Source organism: Pelodiscus sinensis, chromosome 6, assembly GCF_049634645.1.
Source record: "Pelodiscus sinensis isolate JC-2024 chromosome 6, ASM4963464v1, whole genome shotgun sequence".
Classification (NCBI taxonomy): Eukaryota; Metazoa; Chordata; order Testudines; family Trionychidae; genus Pelodiscus; species Pelodiscus sinensis.
Genome location: NC_134716.1, coordinates 3,462,529 through 3,480,767, shown reverse-complemented (window position 1 = coordinate 3,480,767; position 18,239 = coordinate 3,462,529). Strand labels below are relative to the sequence as shown.

The window sequence follows — 18,239 nt, the reverse complement described above, 5'->3', positions numbered from 1 at the left end:
ATCCTTCTTTTAAGGCACTGAGGCTACAGAAGCTCAGCTGCCCTTCATTAGCATGGCTAGTAGGGCCTCCCTGAGCTGCCTCAGATGGGAATTCACCCTGGGACCTTCTTTCGGCTAGCAGGGCAAAGCCCCCTCCTAGGCACAAAGAGGATTGGGGCTTGAGATACCCTCCAAGACGCACCTTATGAAAATGGAAAATGCACGAAGGGTGAGGGAGACAATCAAATAAAAAAACATTCTACAGGTATTTCACACACACACACACACACACACACACACACACACACACACACACACACACAGAGTTAGTAGAGCTACTACCAAAAGTCTGTGCATCTGTCTGTGTGTCCATCTGTGAGTCTGGGAACACTCAAGAACACCTCCTAAATGGTAAGAGCTAGGACCACCAAATTCAGAACAATTTCTTTGTGCCAGGCCAATGGGCTGTGCCTGGAATGGGATTGTTTCACATCAAATGGAAAGGGAGGGGTGTGAGAGCAGGAGCAGTTATATGCACAAATGACCACAGGAGGGCAGCAAGGATTCCAGCCTCAGGGAGCAGCTGCTGGCCAGGCAGGTCTCCCCTGCTGCCCTGAGGCCACCGTGGCATGAGGTGCTCTACCCCCACCACCTCCCGCTGCCACCAGGGAGCAGCCTGCCAGTGGGCCGTATGGCACCGACCACTCTGAGCCAGGCCCGGGGAGAAGCTAGCGGGTGGGCCCCAGATCCAAGCAACACCAGGTACGTTTTCTAGTAATGACATGAAGAAACACTGACTTGATTACATAGACTGATTAAATGACTTGCCCAAGGTTGCACAGTGAGTCAGTGTCAGGGCGAGGAAAGTAAACTTGGTCTACAGTAAGTTGGTGACACCCTCCAACATATTGGGGGAGGTGGTGCAAAGAGAAATGTCTGACGTATTACTTGCAAGTTCATCAAAAACTAGGAGTCAGTATGCACTGCAAAGATAACTCGCACCAGTCTGGTCCCAGGGGCCATGCCAAGGGAGGAGACCTGACAGGAAACTCAATGCGTATGTGGCCGGTAGCAGCTTGCCTGCATCCCCTCTCCCTCACACCCCCCGTCTATATCTCTTTAGAATTTTTTTTCCCATTCCAGTTTCCCTGTTCCAGTGGCTTGCCAATGCCCCCACGCCATTGGAGCTGCTACCGGCGCCTTGGAAACCTGTTTGAGGGCTCCTCCCACGGAAAAGCCTTTGCAACCTGAGCCCTGGCAGGACGGAGCTCTTCCTCACCTTCCTTTGACGCTCCAAAATCTCCCCTCTGAAAATAACAGAATCCCTCTGAGGTAGGGATGTAAAATCCCGTGTAATTGGTTAACTGGTTACATGTGAAGCAACGGACAGGGGGCCGCTCCAGCCTGCAGCAGTTAGCCAGAACCAGGAAGCTGTTCAGGGTGAGGCTTACCAGTTAACCCGTTCACTTGGTACATTCCTACTCTGAGGTAGCAAAAACAGATAAATGTGCTGGCTTCACAGACCCCTCTTGGTATGTCTACACGACAGAGTTTTTTTCGGAAAAACAGCTGTTTTCCCGAAAAAAATTGAGTTACGTCCACCCTGCAATCCCGTTCTTTCGAAATAAAATCGAAAGAACAGAGGGGTTTTTCCAACATTGGTACTCCTCATTCTGCGAGGAAGAAGCCTTTTTCATAGATTCATAGACTTTAAGGTCAGAAGGGACCATTATGATCATCTAGTCTGACCCCCTGCACAGTGCAGGCCACAGAATCTCACCCACCCCTCTTAGAATAATCCTCGCACCTATGTCTCCGATATTGAAGCGTTCAAATACTTTGAAGGTCCCAAGATGCAGAGAATCCTCCAGCCAGTGATCCATGCCCCATGCTACAGAGGAAGGCGAAAAAACCTCCAGGGTCTCTGCCAATCTACCCTGGAGGAAAATTCCTTCCCGACCCCAAATAGGGCGATCGGCTAAACCCTGAGCATGTGGGCAAGACTCACCAGCCAGACACCCAGAAATTCTCTATAGTAACTCCTATCATCCCTCCATTGACCTATTTCCCACTGAAAATGAATGGTCAATTAGTTACCAAGATCATATTCTCTCATCAACCCATCCCCTTATCATAGAATCATAGAACTGGAAGAGATCTCAGAAGGTCGTCAAGTCCAGCCCCCTGCTCTAGGCAGGACCAATCCCAGCTAAATCCACCCAGCCAGGGCTTTGTCAAGCCGAGACTTAAACACCTCTAGGGATGGAGACTCCACTACTTCCCTAGGGAACCCATTCCAGTGCTTCACCACTCTCCTAGGGAAATAGTTTTTCCTAATATCCAACCTGGACCTCACCCACCACAACTTGAGACCATTGCTCTTTCGGAAAAAGGCGTGTGTGGCCGGGGAAGAGGGAATTCTTTTGAAAGAGGAGGAAAGAGGAAAAAGCACAGGTGCCCTGGTGGCCACTCCATCCATAGTAATCACAGCTCACATGCGAGAGAGCATCCATTCAGTCTGGATGCTATCTTTCAAAAAATCAAATAGCTTTTTCGATGAGCTTTTGCAGTTTGGATGTTCTTTCAGAAGAAGTTTTTTCCGGAAGATCTCTTCTAGAAATGCTTCTTCTGAAAGAAGCCTGCAGTCTAGACATAGCCTCTGAGATTCAGCAGGGCTTTTTCCCCCACTGGTTTGTATTCCTGGCAATAGCATGGCAACAGGAATGCACCTGATGTCCCCCTACCTCTCTTATTAGAAAGTACAGCAAATAAAGTGTGCGGGGCCTTTTGTTAAATATATAAACCCGTCTGAAGTAAGAGCGATTCACCGCCCCTGTTAAAAACAGCGCTGCTTTCTGGAACGGGGGTTTCCAGCCGCATTCGCTGTCATCGTCAGCTCCACTCTACAAACCCGCCTATAAAAATCTCAGCTGGAATGTTGCGTTGCCAAGATAAGGAAGGGGTTATCTGCTGGCTAATCCCCAGTTCCTTTGCTCCGGAGGGTGGGATGCCAGAGAGGAAGAAGGAACTATGAGCTGGGGCAAAGGCAATTTGGAAGCGGACCAAGTTATGGACAGGATGTTAAAACCACGGCGTAATACTCCCAGCACTTAAGGGGAAGATTGAAATGAGGAGTCGTCTGTGGGTTTCCATTACCCGGCTCTGTGGCTAGATTGCAGATGACGAATTGGCTGGCCTCAAGAGAGGGATGAGGATTAAGGGGCAAAGGGAACAGCAAACAAACCAGCGTCTGAGCAGACCAGCACCAGTGAGGTGGTTGTGAACGCAGCAGCAGGCACGTTTGGTTGGTGTTACATGAAACCTGCAGCCCCAACTTGGGTCCCCAGCTTCCCAGCCAACGTTTTCAAAGCTCCACAATGTTCACGGGTGAGACATTCAAGGGGGAACGAGAGGGGAGGTGAAGAGGCAAAGGAAGCCTCTTAAACCAGTGAGGAGAAGGGAGAGGAGGTCGTTGCTCTCTGGGGTGCAAGTGAGAATGGGGATGGATTCCAGCCTAGCTGTACAATCTCACGGAGGGGCATGATGGCCATGGGAACTCGGTGCCCGGACCGGTCCAGCTGCACGCGAAATTGGTCTTTATTAACACAGCGACAACAGCAGTGGCATGAGCCTGCGTTTTGACCTGGTCGTGCCCCATCCTTGACCTACTACTCCACAGATTGTCCCGGACGGAGGCTAGAGCAGTCTCCTAGCCCGGGGCGGGAAACCGTTTTTGGGTCGGGGCCACTGACCCACCGAAATATCAGTCTGGGGCTGCACACACGAGAGGCAGCGGGGGAGACAGAGAGCCCCAAGCCTGGGCCAGATCCAAAGAAGCCAGGGGCCACAGTCGGTCCCTGGGCCTTAGGCTCCTCACCCAGATCTTAGACTAGGTCTGCATTTCAGTTAAGCTCCGGTGGCTGGCTGGCTCCTGGGCCCTCCCCACTTGCAGCCCCTTGATCCTAGCTCACTTCTGGACTGGTTGCCCCCTCTGCAGCTCCGGCGGGGGCAGAGGGGCCGAGCGTGTGGCGCTCTGAAGGAGTGGGGGTGCAATTTGGCACCCTCTCTTCCTCGCTGTGACCCCTCCCCGGGTCAGCAATGTCTTCCATTTCTCCTTCTTCAAAATCTCTTCGCTCCTGCCAGTGAAAACGGCCACCCCTTGGAGATTCAGTGCGGCTCGCTATGCGGGCAGGGGACCTTCTTTCCTTCCCCGCTTCACCTTTCCCATCGTGCTTTGCACGTCCTTGTGGCTGATGCCAAAGATCATCTCTGGCAGGTGCCACTGGATGCTGGCGCCATGCCTGCTGCTCTTAAAAGATTTTTGGAGCTCTAGCATGAAGCAGACGCATGCTGGAACGAGGACTGCTATCCACAGGAAGAAGGCAGCTAAGATCTCCTGCCTTCGTGGGCCTACAGGTTCGCTTCTTGGGATTTGCCTTTGGGTTTAAAGAGAAAAGAAGTGGAGAAATGAAACTTTTTGCTTGGTGCTATTTCCACAGAAACCCCAGACTGGGTTCCTTAGACCAGTCTGTGTTGTCAAGCCACGTGTCTCCATGTCCCATGCAAATGAACTAGCATGGATGCAACATGAAAGCTGAGAAAGCAAGCGAGGAAATGCAGAGTTAACCTGAGAACTCAGCTCTAATTCTGCCCCCTTGTGCTTAATCAAAAAAAGGGCATGAGCCCGACATATTTAAAACTCCGCTGCTCACCTTGGATGGGAACTGCTATTTTTAACACACCTGCAACTTGCGAGAGACACTTTTCGACCACATACAAGCCAGGGGACGTGTAGGGAGGAGTAGTAAACGGCTCAGAGTTGAAGGATCTCAACTGATCTACACAACTGGACAAGATGTAGAATCTGGATAATTTCCACAGAACATCCGTGTATTGTATAATAGCCATTCATAAGAGTGCTGGGGTTCATTTTGAATCCCTCCAGCATCTTGCTGAAAACATGTAAACATCAGGAAGACAGGAGTAGATACTGAAGTGTTCAACACGTCAGACGCAACAGGGTGTTTTAAGAGTCTAGAAAGGAGCCATAGTTCTGGGAGTTGTTGGACAGGAAAAGAACAGCATCAGCGCTATGGATTTGGGACTAATGTGGCTTTGCATTGTTCCCTACCTTCTCGGGACTGCAGCTGTGAAGATGAGAACGTGAGGGCACCCTGACACATACAGGTCGTCCTCGCTATAAGTCCAAGATACGCTCCAAGAGACTTGGACTTCTAGCAAAACAACTGAAAACGGGGAATTTTTTTCCCGGCGGCTGACTTCCGCTTGCTCAGATTGGGGTTGTAGGGTTTTTTGCGCGCGACTTAAGAGCGGGGAACAGGAGGACTTCTAATGCATCAGTTCCTACAAGCGTCAACGACTGTAGCGCGGAATGGATGTATACCAGGGTGACAGACTGCGGACACCCTGTATGCTGGCAAGGCACCATGAGAAGCAGAGACTGCCCTAGACAACGTTCATTTTACAATTAAAAAATGGAGAAAAGGGGAATGTGGAATCTCTGCGGGGCTGGTTCAGTGCTGGAGAGCCAAGTCTTTCCTCCTTATGCATTTCGTCTAAAAGGAGCAGCTAAGCTTCAATCCGCGGAGTACTTGCTGCCTGACTGTATCACCAGGCAGATGGAGAAATAGTGGAAACATCTCTAAGACGTCTCAACCAGCGGTGTTAAGCAACTGGCCTTGGGGGGCTCACGCTGGCCCATACGATGCAACTCTCCAACCTGCATCGCATATTCCGAGGCTGTAGGATGCAGCCTCTCATTGAAAATCAAAGCCCCCAGTCTCCGGTGGGTATCAACTGGTGTTGAAAACGATGGGATTACGCTGATTCGCAGCAGCTAAGGATCTGGCCTAGCATTTCAGTTTCTAACCCTTCTGAAGACAGCTCGCTGCATGTGAGCCAATGTCGACAGCCAGAGGGATCCTGCCACCATTTATTTCATGGCCCTGTCCAGAAAGTCAGACTTTCATCAGGAGCAGCTGATCAATACACTGATATTGGCAAACTGAGAGTCCAAGCAACTGAGCTGACAAAAAACGGATCAGACGGCTTGAGGCAGGTGAGAGAGGTAGGGGGATGAGACACTTGAGGCAGGCAAGAGAGGTAGGGGGATGAGACACTTGAGGCAGGCGAGAGAGGTAGGGGATGAGACACTTGAGGCAGGCAAGAGAGGTAGGGGGATGAGACACTTGAGGCAGGCAAGAGAGGTAGGGGGATGAGACACTTGAGGCAGGCGAGAGAGGTAGGGGATGAGACACTTGAGGCAGGCGAGAGAGGTAGGGGGATGAGACACTTGAGGCAGGCAAGAGAGGTAGGGGGATGAGACACTTGAGGCAGGCGAGAGAGGTAGGGGGATGAGATACTTGAGGCAGGCGAGAGAGGTAGGGGGATGAGACACTTGAGGCAGGCGAGAGAGGTAGGGGATGAGACACTTGAGGCAGGCGAGAGAGGTAGGGGGATGAGATACTTGAGGCAGGCGAGAGAGGTAGGGGGATGAGACACTTGAGGCAGGCGAGAGAGGTAGGGGGATGAGACACTTGAGGCAGGCGAGAGAGGTAGGGGGATGAGATACTTGAGGCAGGTGAGAGAGGTAGGGGGATGAGACACTTGAGGCAGGTGAGAACTGTATTTTAGATCTAAACAAGACGACTATTTCCCTGTAATACACTTGCCATTGAGAGACAGACTGTTTGACCACACACAACATGGGGCAGTGTAGGGAGGGATCATGTAGGGAGAGAACATGGCCTATGAAGAAGGCTAAAAACACTGGGCTTGTTTAGTTTGGAAAGGAGAAGGCTGAGAGGGGACATGATAGCGGTTTTCAGGTATCTAAAAGAGTGTCACAAGGAGGAAGGAGAAAACTTGTTCTCCTTGGCCTCTGGGGATAGAACAAGAAGCAATGGGCTTAAACTGCAGCAAGGGAGGTTTAGGTTGGACATTAGGAAAAACTTCCTAACTGTCAGGGTGGTCAAACACTGGAATAAATTGCCCAGGGAGGTTGTGGAATCCCCATCTCTGGAGATATTTAAGAGTAGATTAGATAAATGTCTATCGGGGATGGTTTAGACAGTATTTGGTCCTGCCATGAGGGCGGGGGGCTGGACTCGAAGACCTCTTGAGGTCCCTTCCAGTCCTAATGTTCTATGATTCTATGATTCTATTTGCTGCTCATGGTTGAGGGATCTCAACTGATCTCCTTGATTAGGGGGTAAACAAGCAGCGCTCCTTTGAGCTCAGTGGAGCCGCATGGATGTGAAGGCCAAATTAGCCTGGAAACTCTTCAGACAAGGACTATAGATTTACACAGTCTGGGTCCCTCGGCAAGCACTACTGTAATACCAGGTGTGTTTGCGGGTGCAAAACGCTACAATGCCGAATACTGCTCAGCACCTGCCTATCCCGCTGAAACGTACCTCTCCCTGCGTCCAAACAATCTCACGTGTCAGATCAGAGCGTCTGAAGGCTTACGCAACATTTGGTGCCAATGGCTCCTTGAGAGTGGTTTTAAAGCAGCCAATGGGAGCCCCTCTCCCGGTCCCAGCCCTTTAGACTTGGAAATGCAGCTCGGCTGATCCCTGTGTGAGACCACTGGTGTTATCACGGTCAAAGAGGACTTTCTGGGGTCAGCCAGCTAGTTAACTGTGGCAGCTGTTGCAGCAAACAAGGAGGACTGGCTGTACCATCATGCACAAAGGGACAATCGCTAGGTGGTTTTTAACCATCAGGGCCTAAAATACCCATAGAGCTGTGACAGTCACTGCACAGTTACAGGGCGGTGACTGCAGCACTAACCCTACGCGGTCTCCCCCAAAGAGCATTAGCCGTCGTGCTTTTCTCCACTCGGCACGGGTCTCCCCAGTGGATCCCAGAGCCTTTTCCTTAGATCAGGGGTCTCCAAGCTTTTTAAGCATAAGATCACTTTTTGAATGGAAGTGCAATTCAGGATCTACCTCAAACCCAAACACCCTCGCCCCGCCTCCTTCCCGTCCCTTCTCTGAGGCCCTGCCCTGCTCACTCCATCCTTTCTCCCCCATCTCCCTCCCTTTTCTCAGGCTGGGGACAGGGGCTTGGGGTGCAGGAGGGGCAGGGGTTCGGAATGCGAGCTCCAGCTGGGCCCCACTTACCACAGCTGGCTTCTGGGTGGTGGTGCAGTGGGACTAAAGCAGGCTCACCCCTACCCTGGCCCTGGACAACTTCCAAAGCAGCCAGCAAACTCTCCTTCCCTGCCCGCCTCTGCGCTGTGGAGATGGGGTACAGGGTGGAGGGAGGGGCATCCTGACATCAGCATCCCCTCCTCTTCTTCCTGTGCCCTGCACAGCAAGCAGGAGGCTCCCAGGGATGAGGGGCACCTCCAAGGCAGAGGGCAGGAGCAGTACATCAGTGCTGAGAGGGGCAAATGAAGGGCCGGCCCTGGACAGCCTCCCGGCCAAAGCTCTCAGGATCACCTGTCAAAGGTTCCAAAATCTACCCGTAGATCCCAATCGACTGGTTGGTGACCGCTGCCTTAGAAAATGATTTTGGGTCACCAAAGTCAACCAGCCAGCCCTGCAGCCGAGAAGGGGTAGAAGATGCAGAAAGGACTCCAAGTCCCAGTTCTGCGACCACAGACCCCCAGCTGACTGAGACCAGCCTGGAGACGACTCCAAATGCTGCCTCTCTGACCATGCCCCCAAGGGGCTACGCTAGCAGCTAAGAACTGCCGGAGCAAAGCCACGCTATTCCTGCGCCCCTTTTTCCAGGACAACTCCCCACACTGTGCTTTGCGAGGGGCTGGTGCGGAGTCACTACAGGCTCTCCGTGCCATTTGGCAACTCCCCTTTCGCAGAGGGAATCCTGGGGTAGACGGTTACACCAGCTTCATAGCCCCTCTGCCCAGCCGAAGTGCCCAGAGAGGTCAAGAATGGGGTCCGACCTCCTCGCGGGAGATCACCCCGCACATACGTGTTGTATCAGAACAGGCAGCCAAACCAAGCAGATCCCACAATCCTGGGCGCTGACGATGGGCAGGCAGCAGCAAGTCGGACTCGCTAAAACAACGGACATCGGTCTGCCACCGATGAGAACCTGCCGCAGCTCAATGCCTCGCGTCAGGTCTCCTGTTAGAGACGAGCCTGGAGTAACGCGGGTGCAGGCTGCCTACAAGTGGAGAGGCCTCTCTAGCCACTGGTCCAATCACGAGTGCGTCCGTGCACCTCTGTCTAACCAACGTGCCTCGAACCAGCCCCCAAGCTCCGGCGTGGGACTGGAGTGACCAGGGTCTGGCCCACCACAGGGCCCCGAGATGTTAGAAGGTTGCAAGTACTAGAAGTCCAAGGCGCGGCTGTGGGCGCTCTCGTGCTATGACCCAGGGCAGGGGAGAGACCAAAAAAAATGCCCATAGCAAGCTCGTAATTACTGGAAGTTATGAAAACATTACACTTCAGCTAGCACCGACTACAGGCAGCTGTTTTGATGGCACGTCTTCACTAATCCAAACTGAAAGGGACCCCGTGGTATTCAAAGCAGCCCTTTTAAGAATCCAAACGGGGCGGAAACCCCCCCAGCATTAAAACGGCCTTGGCAGGCAGGACGGCTTGGCTGCAGAGTCGTCACTGGGTCATTCTTCATCCGGGACTGGGGGGGGAGGACTCTCTCCCCGCCCGCACTTCTGCAGCGACACGCAGGGCCGGGCTGACCTGGGGAAAGCGGTCTTGTCGTCCCAGTAACGAGCTCGAGAGCCTGGTTTGCGCCAGCCGGCCAGGCTGCAGGGCAGATGGAGGAATCCAGCCTAGAAAGCGGAGCTCCGTGTCGAGTTGGGCTGTCCTCAAGGACAACCGAGTTTGAGAGAGAGAGAACTGGACGGGAGACTTCCACTGCCTTCCCGCCATTCGCCCTGACGGACAGGCCCGCTCTCCTGCCAGTGCCCAAGAAAAAATTCTGGGGCCTCTCGGCACTAAGAACATCGGGCTCCACCCCCCCGACAGGCACGGGTAAGCGCAGACACAGTGCAGTGACGTGGTTAGGGCTTTGCTGCGTGGTTGCTGGCCTCCGGGCTAGCCTAGGCACTCTGAGCTGGGCTAATGGGCCTTGAGAGGCCCCCAACCCCGCCCCTTCTGCCTGAGGCCCCGCCCCTTCCACAACCTCCCCTCTCCGCCATGCAGCCAAGCCCCGCCCACCCCTAGCCTCATTTTTCCTGGCCACCTGGCGGGCCGGGGACTGTCATTTGCATAGTTCCCCTTTCTGAAATGAAATGTCACAGTGTTGGGTTGCTGAGGGGTTCTTCCCACCACAGGAATGTGAAATGTTATTATAGTATGGTCACTATTCCCAAGCCGTCCTGTTCTAGTTCCCTCTTGGAGCAGATCCTGCGCGCCACTCATAGGCTTGCCAGGGGTCCGGTTTTCTGCCAGACAGTGCGGTATTTGCACCGTCTGTCCGGTAGAAAAATTCAGAAAATACCGGACAGGTGCAATGTCCGGTATTTTGTGAATTCCTGGCTGGGTGCCGGTGGGATGCCTGGCGGGGGCGGGGGAGCGACTGGGAAGCGATTGGCTTTGGGAGCCCTGTGGTCACGCGCAAAAGCCGGCTGAGGCTGGGGCCGGGACTCCCAGCCACCCTCCCTCGCCCAGCTTTTGCACGGGACCAGAGGCTCCCAGTGCCAATCGCGGCCCCGCCTCCCAGCTGGGAGCCTCTGGTTGCAAGCAGATGCCGGGTGGGGGAAGTGGATCCCAGCCCTGCACCCGCCCGGCTTCTGCTGGCAAGCAAAGGGAGCACCTTCCGGGGCCGCAGCTGGAAGGAGTCTAGCTGCGGCCAGTGACTGTACCCCCCCCTCGCCAGGTCTGCTTCCTGCCCCCCTTCCTCTGTCCCCCCCATCCTCCCCTCCAGCTCCGCAGTGAAGTCAAAGCCTGGAAACTAACCCAAGGCGGGCTCAGGCCAGGGGGAACCCAACAGTGAGGGAGTCAGTTAAAGATGCGGGATTGGGCCCCACCATTGGTGAACAGGCTTTCACCTGCATATTGCGTGGAAAGTCCTGCTGTGGCCCATGGGGCGTGTGCACCGAGCTTCTCACACAGACAAGGGAAACCAGAGAAATGCCACCAGTCCCCGCCCACAGTCCAGACACAACACGTCCTCCTTTGCTCAGCTGAATCCCAGGTGCTCCAAACAGGTCTGCTTAAAAGCCGTTTAGAACACCCCCGCGGCAGAAGACTGCATTCAAGTTGCAGTGGGGGAGATCTAGGTTGAACATCAGGAAAAACTATTTCCCTAGGAGGGTGGGGAAGCCCTGGGATGGGTTCCCTAGAAGTAGTGGAATCTCCATCCCTAGAGGTGTTTAAGTCTCAGCTTGACAAAGCCCTGGCTGGGTTGATTGAGTTGGGATTGGTCCTGCCTTGGGCAGGGGGCTGGACTTGATGACTCCTGAGGTCTCTTCCAGCTCTAGAATTCTATGATTCCCCATGTCAGGGTGTTTACGGGACCACCACGAAGCAGAGCACGGAGATCTATGGGCTATCCTCAAGGGGGAAGAATGATACATTCCCCCCCATGAACCACAGCTATCAACGAAGTCTCTGCAGTTCCTCGGAGACCGGCCTGCTGCCCCCTTGAGTCATGAAACCTCCCCCTTGATGCCACCAAACAAGGACCCTGTCACCTCAGCAACAGCAGGACCGCTGGCTGTGCATCAGGAAGAGGGAAGGGAAGGAGACTTGTGGGTAGAAAAGAATTTTGTTGGACAAAACGGGTCCGATTCGATGCAAAGTTCCTACAGCTGGGGCAGGCGCGGGCGTAAGCTTCTGCAGCGCTGGCAGCACACAAAGCTGTGCCAGCGTGGGCCGCGTTCATCCTCTGAGGGCACTTGGAAGGATGAAGTGGCAAAGGCCTGGGCGAGGATCGAGGAAGATGGAGATGAGCCATGCAACAGGGAGTGCACTGCGAGTGAGGGTTCTCTGGAAACCGGACCAGGGAACCCTCCACAAACCAAAACAGGATAATAGAGAAACACACCAACGCAGCCCGGCCCTGGAATGTGCCCTTAATGCCTTTAGCAGATGCCCCGTGTAAGCCAGACCGGGAACAGGACGTTTTCAGCCAAGAATTCATTCCCGTTTGACCGAAGGTAGCAACCCTGCTAATCCTATTACAGCAGCGTAGCCAGCTTGTGAGAAACGTACAAGGCCGGCTCCATAAATCGGCCCTAACCGGGTTATATGACAGGGCTGTGATTACAATAAATCTCCAACCTAAACATTGTTACACACTTGGCTTTCGCTGACGGGGCGGGATTGAAGTGGCGCGGTGTTGCCTGGCCAGCCTCTCGCTGGTTTCAGATTGCACTGTCAGCTAAGGAACGCTGCTCCCAAAGACGGGCCTGTTGACCTTTGGCCTTTGAGCGCTGAGCAGAGATCACGCTAAAGCCTCATGCCCAGGGAGGGGCCGTTCTGAGAGCTCCCCTGGGATACTGTCTGACAGGCTGAGGCCGACCGACATGCTTCTCGCCAGTCTAAACGCCGCACTCACTGACCCAGTGGGTAAACTGAGGCAGAAAGCTTCCCAATGCCTCGGTGTTTACGTTCCTAGTTTTATGTCGTCTACGAGTCCGCTGCAGACTTGTGCTTGCACCAGTTTGTCAGCCGCTCGGAAGTTATTCTGTCGAAAGTGGCACCAAAGTTCCCTGGCAGCCAGCTGCGCCATTCAGTACAGAGCACTTCCGTGAAATATCAAAGCAGCCCAACTGTTTCCCTACCAGGAGCACAGCAGCTCAGCTGTGACACGTACAGACACACTCACGGGCAGTGCACCATGGTACCATGTTTTAAAACACCTGGCCAGGCACAGTGAGGCCATGGGAGTCGGGAGCTGCGTTCCCTCATGAGCCGAGCACTTGGGTGGCCTCCCAGGAGAGATTCAGGCACCTCCCAGATGATTAGTAAAAGCTGGCAGTTTGTGTTTCTACTTGTGGTGCACATGCCTTGGTGCACAGAATAAAATTTATTCCACACACAGCTGGAAAAAAAATAGAAGGAACATTGGTCTGGCTCCCAAGCTGATTCCCTGAGACGTTAGAGGAGACGAAAGGCCCTGATACCGCTCAGGTGATGCTCACACGGAGTGCCATGGGGAGGCCCCAGAAGGAGCAGCACCCTGCTGGAGGAAACGGGGCTGTTTGGGGCAGCCCTTGTGGCAGGAGTGAGGCTGCAGGGAGCCCTGGGGAGCCAGGATGCAGATTCCCACTCCATTCTGGAGTTCTGGGGAAGACCGATTCCTGTCTAAATAATGGGGGGAGGGGTGGAGGATGGGCCATCACAACCTAACTTCCTCCCACTTCAATTGTGTGTGGCGCCACATTCGTAATTCCTTGGCAATCCGGAAATACAGGCCAGCAAAACCGATTCTCTTTGCTGAGCAAATACAAGCCTCATCTTGGCACGTGGACAGGTCAGATGGGCCCAAGGGCCACGTGTGCAGAGCTTGTCATACGAAAGGCTTCCCACCGAACTGGAGCGCTTTTTTAAAACTAGCAAAGCGTGGCGCCCTGCGAATCGACCGCCGCACTCCTCTGGTGCTGCGCTAGAGGTGCAAACTCGCCAGTTCAGTTACTAATGTCTTCACTGAAGCCGAACTCTGACAGCAGCAATGCAAACACTTCACCATTTTCCTACTGGGATGGCCAGAGATTGCCTTGACTTGTCTAGACAGACAGGCAACGGGGCTTATCTACGCACCCACTGGCCCCAGAGTAACTGACTCTGTGTCCCAGACAGGCGCTGAAGTGATTACAGGTGTAAATGAAAGCAGTTTGGTTACGTTCCCCTTTGTGTACAGAGACGCCCTACTTCCTGGTGTTCCAATCAGATCAAGGAGGAATTGTTAAAATATACGTGCCTTCGGGCTACACCCATGGTGCAGAACACTATGACCATTCGCCACAACATCCCATTCCCAACAGCCTCCTGTTTTCCCTGTTCTCAATGGCTCCTCTATCAGCAACCTTGGTAGATTATTCCACCAGCCAATTTTTTTTAAAGTCAAGACCATCTCACCTAAACTATTTCTTCCTTAGCTTTGGGCCATGCATAGCAACTTGAACTGCCCTTTCCTGAGAGCCTTTGTTTGAATTGCTAGCACCAAAGGCAATTTCGCATTGTGATCTTGTACAGTGACACACAAGAGTTTAACAGCAAGCATTTGATTAATACAAAAATTGCACTGGGGAGAGTGAATAAACAGCATTTTCTTCTGGCTCAACGATCGTGCGGATTTTGGGCGGATCAAAACCCCCTGAAACTCAGGGACACCTCAGAGCTGAACAGTCTTCCACGAAGGAGGAACTTTTAAACAAATGAGGTTTGACATGACATAAAGGGTGAAGGCAAGAAAATAAATGAGACAGAACCAAGCGTGGAGACTGTGTCGGCCTTTTTGCACACCCAGAAATTATATGCAGGGCTCAGAAAAAGCAAAGGGAATGCACAAAGACATACAAGGGTAGAGTAGAGCTAAAAGCATTATACAGAGTGGCTGCATCTAGACTGGCAAAACTTGCCAGCTGTCTACACTGGCTGCTTGAATTTCCGCAAGAACACTGACGATCTCATGTAAGATTGTCAGTGTTCTTGCGGAAATGCTATGCTGTTCCCATTCGGGCAAAAGCCCTCTTGCGCAAATGCTTTTGCGCAAGAGGGCCAGTGTAGACAATACGGTATTGTTTTGCGCAAAAAAGCCCCGATAGCGAAAATGGCAATCAGAGCTTTCTTGCGCAAAACCGCGTCTAGATTGGCACGGACGCTTTTCCACAAAAAGTGCTTTTGCAGAAAAGCGTCCGTGCCAATCTAGACGCGCTTTTCCGCAAATGCTTTTAACGGAAAAACTTTTCCGTTAAAAGCATTTGCAGAAAATCATGCCAGTCTAGATGTAGCCGGTATGTTCAAAAGCCAAAAGAGTATCATTTCAAAGCAGGGAAGGTAGCCCAAGTGAGTCAAGAGCAGCCGCCTTTGGCAAATACAGTATGATCGCACCATAAAGATAACGATGAAGAAGACGTTAGAAGAACAAACACGGCGAAAGAGCAAAACCTCTCGTGGAGTGAAGGAGAAATGGTTCCTTCACACCCCGAAGGCTGGCGAGGAAATACCGGTTGTAAGCTATCTCTTTGCGGTTCGTGAGGTCGGAGCTGATGATCGCAAAGGAGAACACTCCAAACACTCAGTTACAATACCGAGCCAGTACCTGGGGAAAGGTTTGCGAATGCTGACGTGCCTACGACCCAGCCACTGGAAAAGTGTGACTCCTCACGAGTCCCCTCGTGCCCCATCTGCCAACTTTAAATAGAATGCATCAAAAGGGAGGGGATTGAAACGCAGGACTAAATGGGATGGGGGCTGAAGGGGGATGGGGAAGGGAGCTACGGGAGGAAATAGGATGGGGGAGCAATAAAACAGCAGCAGTTTGCAAGGCCGCCGTTATAGTCACCTGCGCCTCTGTAGGTACCAGCAATTGCAGCTCCCATTGGCCATGGATCATCATTCCCAGGCTACATCTAGACTAGTGTTTCTCAACCTTTTTTATAAAGTATCCCCTTTAAAAAAAAAAAGAAAAGTACTCCCAGTACCTACAATTTTCAGACACACACATTTTTTTTCTGCCATTGCAACACATTTGTTTGAACAACTTAATCGTAGGTGGGCAGGCAATGACATTTTGGGGTGTAAAAAGCACAAAAATAATAAAGCACTGTAGAACTTAAAACAAAAATTCAGTTTTCTCCAAATTTCAGTTGTGTTGACGTACCCCCAGACTTCTCTCGAGTACCCCTAAGAGTATTCGTACCACTGGTCGAGAAACTCTGGTCTAGACTATGGGGTTTTTCCAGGAGGTATCCCAGAAAAACTCCGCCGTGTCCAGAGAATGCGTCTGCTCTTCCATTTTTTTTTTGTCTTCCTCCTTCCACAAGGAAGAAGGTCTCTTCTGAAAGAGGAGGCGTTTCCGAAATTTGGCCTAGTGTAGATGGGCCACATTTTGGAAAAGCCTCTTCCGAAAAAACTATCGGAAAAAGGTACGCAAATTGCAGAGCGCATTTTGCATACATTTTTCCGATAGATCAGTGTAGTCTAGACATAGCCCCAGGCAATGGGAGCTGCAGGAAGCAGCAGGGACCAGAACACTGTTTCTTCCTGCTCCCATTGGCCGGGAACAGCATTTTGCAGCCAATGGGAGCTGCGATCATCCGTACCTGCGGATGCACAGGTACATAAAGCAGCAGCCTGCCAGGGGTTAACCCTGGTGGACCGGATCCAGCCCATTCCTGAAATAGAAGGTGGCAACCAACCTTAGCACATAGGGGAGTGGAGAGATGATGGGGCGAGGAAGAGTCTGGAGGGTGAACTGAAGCAGGTGGGCTCTCAGCAGAAGCCCCATCCGCAAGCCAGCCAGCCCTGCACCCTCAAAGCCCCAAGAACTGTGCAGAAACACACAGGGCTACACACCACTCCGGTGGGGGGACACGAGGCTGGGGCTGGCCTGCTGAAAGGTGTGAAGGGAGACCCAGGGAGTTATAGTTACAGGCCAACACACTGAGACCAGAGCTGCGAGGGGGTGATAAAGCGCAGGCTGCACGGAGCACGATACGCTAGGAACAGACTAGCAAGGCGTCTGCGCGCAGAAATCACGTCTTGCTGACCTGCCTGCATTCCATTAAAGTAATAACAATCGCCTGCAAAGGGAAGAGTGGGGGGTGGGCCCCTTTTCTTGCTTCTCTAGGGTATGAAAATGTGTCGGGGCCGGGGAAGGTGTGTGTGTGTTTTTCTTTCTCCCCTGCAAGACTAAATGGATAACAGCAACACTAGTAGGCTCGCTTAGCTGACAGCCGATTAACTGAGAGAAGGGATTGCTAGTCAACCTGTTAACACAGCCCCCCCGTAATTGACACACAGTTAACACCGCTGCTTGAATACACACAGTCAGAACAAAGCTCTCGCCCTAAAGATTTACAGTAGTGCTAAGCTCAAGGGTCCAAGAATCACCAGGTTCCTCCATAAACACAATAGCAAAAAAAGCATGCGATTTAAAAAAAACGAAAAAAACAATAATGCATTTGAGCTTCTTTTTCTTTGCTTTCTGGGATCTAAGCCTTCAGGGCACACTCAGGTTACCCCAGGCTAGAAATACACTGTGTTTGCCTCATGACAATTGTGTAACCGCTGGATCCTGCAAGCAGGGGCTGTAAGCGGCGCACGGTACAAATCAGGAGACCTGGCTCAACTGGATTTCACACCTCTGCCTCTCACACCTCGGCTCTGCGTGTCCAGAAAAGCCTCCCACAAAACAGGGCAGACTTTGTGGTGGGGATTTGGTTGCGATCAGAAGGAACAACAAACAAGCACAAACTTACTTTGGAGATCTACTCGGGGTGAAATCCGGCCCCACGGACGTCAGTGGCAAAACGCCCATGGGCTTCACGAGGGTCAGTTTCAACCCCAAACTTTGCAGCCTGGTTTCTGCACCATAAAGCAGCGAAGGAAGAGCACATCCCCTGGCCCAGCGCACTACATAGAGGAGAGGCAAAGGATGCAGACAGGCAAAGTCTCCACGGCCGGGGCCAGAGGAGGCCGATTGTGGATTCAATATTTGCTGGCGGATCAGACAAAAGTGTAGATTCTCAGTGAGGAAGGGGTTACCGGTGGGGTGCCACCACATGAAGAGATGTACAGCCTCACTGCACCCAGGGGACGGAGGAAGGTGGCGAAGAGGGTACCCCGAACCCTCACTTCTGTGCTCCCTGCAGGGCTAGGATGTGAGTTTGTCACCCATATTGGCACTAAGCTCCCTGATCTGTGCAGAGAGGAGACAGGACAGTCCCAGCCAGGCTATGTCTATACTACAATGATCTATCGGAAAAAGGTTCCTTTGTCTGATTGTTTTTTCGCAAGAGGCTTTTCTGAAATTTGGCCTGTCTGCACTGGGCCACATTTCGGAAGAGCCTCCTCTTTCGGAAGGGCCCTTCTTCCTCGTGGGAGGAGGAGGACAGGGCTTCCGAAAAAGCACGTCTGCTCTTCCGCAAAAAAAACGTGAAAGAGCAGACGCGTTCCCTGGACACGGCAGAGTTTTTCTGGGATACCGGAAAACCCCCACAGTGTAGACGTAGCCCCAGGGACTCTGAGGGCAGAAGGCAAAGTAGGTGTACCATAGCTGCGCAGACTGGAGCTCTGCTCCTGTCTGGCCTCTCCCCCACCATCCGGTGGCCCCCGTTGAGGGCTGCG

The 18,239-nt window shown here is 52.6% G+C and overlaps 1 protein-coding gene across 3 annotated transcripts in view; it reads right to left on the bottom strand.

Annotated features, from left to right (window-relative positions):
• Positions 1–18,239, bottom strand: part of TRABD2A (TraB domain containing 2A) — an 81,495-nt gene that overhangs the window by 50,740 nt on the left and 12,516 nt on the right. The gene's annotated exons all lie outside the window — the stretch shown is intronic.